A 3,280-nucleotide genomic window follows, 5' to 3' on the forward strand; every position below is an offset into this window, starting at 1 on the left:
GAAAAAAAGGCCCTTTTCTTTATTTTCGCGTACACTCCCACAATTAAGAGAAGCCCCTGTCCACGAATTACCCAGATTGTAGGCTCTCTGATTCAAACAACAGGCCAAGGTGACCTCTCAAGGTTACATCTATGCATACACCTCCTCCCTGCTGTTACCACTCAGGGGATAATACCTAAAACTTCCCTTTCCCCCCCCTCCAAACAGCCTCTTTTTGAGCGCTTTATAACCTTTACTCTAAGTATGTTTTACAGGCTTGGGGAAAATACTGATAAGACACTTCCCTAAGACATCTGCGTGGGCTGTCTCCTGAAGGACTAATGGACAATGCCCCTAATGAATGCTCAGTTTCAGCCCCCCCCAAAACCCCTCCCTTCCTTGACACCTAGCAACAGCAGCCAAGGCTTTAAAAGTGGGTGAAGGAGGGAGGGAAGTTTTTGTTCTTTGCTTATGTATTGATTAGCAATACAAGGGCCCTTTCCCTTTGGGGAAAGTAAAAACTACCTCTTCTTTTAGTTGTGAATTCCTTCATAGCCTGCTTCACCTGCCAAAAACCCTAATACGTACCACATTGAAAAAGGTGAAAGTTTTCCTACAAATCTCTGTCATGTCTGCCTTAATAGAAGATAGTGGATTCTCACATTTGCTTCTGTACTCAATCTTTTGTCATTTGCTGTTGTGGGTGAGTAGATAAAGAAAATTTGGCCACATCCCACATATGCCTAGTTGAAAAAGAGAAGAGTATTTTAATAGCCTTTTCAGATAATTGTGGATATTGTTCGATACCACACCAAAGCATAACAAGTAGTTTTTTAAAGGTTAGTGGCCATGTGAAACCTGAAACAATGTTATGAATGTCTCCAACTCTTACATCAAAATCCACTGGTCTCTTTCACGTTGAATGTTTTAGTCATGCAAGATGTTTATCATCAATGCATTTGGTCACTAAAAAATTAGGTCATGGAGCCCAGGTGAGGCCATCCTACTCCCAGGTGCACATGCCCTAGACCCTGCCACCCCTGCCACTTCAAGCTACTGGCCCGCCCTCCTCAGGCCTCGCCTCTACACTCTGTTTCCCTCTCACCTCCCCCTCTGACCAGGGGTGACTTAAGGGACAGAGCAAGCTGAAGCCCATTTTTTCTCCCTTCTCACAGTAGTGCCAGGCAGTCCCCCTTACGTGTTCCCACTCTGGCCCGAGATGAATGCTGAGGCAGAAGCTGAGTTCAACATGTCCTGGACACCAACTCCTACAAGGTTACTCACTATAAACAATACCCACCTAACACAAGCAAAGTTTATTCCTACTTTGAATGCCATGGAAAGAAAACAGAAAACTCCAAAATAAGGTAGATGAACTATGAGGAAACAGTATTTTATGGGTTGCAGTACATTCTTAATCAGTACTTAAAAGGTACAGTAGTGACCAAGGAGAAGATCCAGGAAGCCAAAGAGGCATACATAGAGCATTTCCAAGATGATGTATTTAACGAAAAGGGGTGGAACTACATTCTGGAGAAATACCCTGGGCATCTTCCAGTAGAAGTAAAAGCTGTCCCTGAGGGCTCTGTCATTCACAGAGGAAATATGCTCTTCACAGTGGAAAAAACACAGATCAAGAGTGTAAATGGCTTATACAGTGGGTTGAGACGATTCCTGTTCACTCCTGGTATCCAATCACTGTGGCCACAAATTCTAGAGAGCTGAAGAAAATATTGGCCAAGTATTTGTTAGAAACATCTGGTAACTTAGTTGGTCTGGAATACAAGTTGCATGTATTTTGGCTATAGAGGAGTCTCTTCCCAAGAGACTGCTGGCATGGGAGCGTCTGCTTATTTGGTTAAGTTCAGAAGAATGGATACGGTAGCAGGAATTGCTTTAAAAAAATGCTGTGAATGAAAGATCAAGTTCCAGGCTGTTCTCTTCCAGCAGGAGAACACAGTAGCATAACAGCCTGGGGGAAAGACCATGAAAAAGATGCTTTTGAACATATAATAACACACTTTTCTTCAGTGCCTGCATCTGTGGTCAGCAATAATTATGACATTTATAATGCTTGTGAGAAAATATGGGGTGAAGATCAACACATTTAATAGTATCAAGAAGTTCAGAGGCACCACTAATAATCAGACCTGATTCTGGAAATCCTCTGGACACTGTATTAAAGGTTTTGGATACTTTAGGCAAGAAATCCCCTATTACTAAGAACTCAAAGGGCTACAAGTTGCTGCCACCGTAACTTCAAGTTATTCAAGGGGATGGAGTAGATATTAGTACCTTACAAGAGATTGTAGAAGGCATGAAGCAAAACAAATGGAGTATTGAAAATATTGCCTTTGGTTCTGGGGAGCTTTGCTACAAAAATTAACAAGAGATCTCTTGAATCATTCCTTTAAGCGTAGTTATGTTGTAACCAATGGCCTTGGGGTTAATGTCTTCAAGGACCCAGTTGCTGATCCCAACAAAAGGTCCAAAAAAGGTTGATTATCCTTATAGCAAAAGGCTAATATGCACATTGTCTCCTCAACCCAGAGTTCAACCAGGGGGTGGCTGGCCGGCCAACCACCTGTGGCCCCTCCCCCTGGGCAACCCCGCTGATCAGGGCAGGCCTGCCAGACCCCACTCATGCACAAATTTGTGCACCAGGCTTCTAGTCTTTATAATAATAAAAGTGTAACATGAAAATTGACCAAACGGCCGAACAGCAGAAGATCTGTCCAGACAACTTTCCAGATAACCTGCCAGATGAAGCCAGGGCTGTGAGGGCTGAGGCAGCCGCTGTGGCAGCCAGGGCTGCAAAGATCTACCCTTGCATGGATTTCATGCATCGGGCCTCTAGTCTTTACATAAAACACCAGAGGGAGATTTTGTTACACTTGAGGAAGGAAAAGGAGACCCTGAGGAATATGGTCATGATCTTCTCCATACTGTCTTCAAGAAGGGAACGTGACAAAAAGATATTGATTTGATGAAGTAAGAAAAAATGCAAAGCTGAATAGTGAACTGGAAGAGCACCTCATTAGGCTTATGACTGGGCATGTGTCCTTTCCTCTACGTGTGCGTGTACATGCACGCTGGTATACACCGGTGTGTGTGTGTGTGTGTGTGTGTGTGTGTGTGTATGATACATACTGTTCATTGTACAGATGTGTGGGGTTTCTTTATTTTATGATACATTACAGCCAAATTATTTGATGGTTTTTAGACATACTGTCCTCCCCGCCCCCTGCCCCCCCCCCCCAATGTTTAGGTGATCTCAATTAGGCAATGCACTTGATCACAT

General features: G+C 43.5%; 1 pseudogene; it reads left to right on the top strand.

The window, feature by feature from the left end:
* Positions 1 to 1,198: 1,198 nt before the first annotated feature.
* LOC102428166 lies at positions 1,199 to 3,054 on the top strand (annotated as a pseudogene).
* Positions 3,055 to 3,280: the final 226 nt, after the last annotated feature.

This window comes from Myotis lucifugus, unplaced genomic scaffold, assembly GCF_000147115.1.
Source record: "Myotis lucifugus unplaced genomic scaffold, Myoluc2.0 scaffold_4538, whole genome shotgun sequence".
Taxonomy (NCBI): domain Eukaryota; kingdom Metazoa; phylum Chordata; class Mammalia; order Chiroptera; family Vespertilionidae; genus Myotis; species Myotis lucifugus.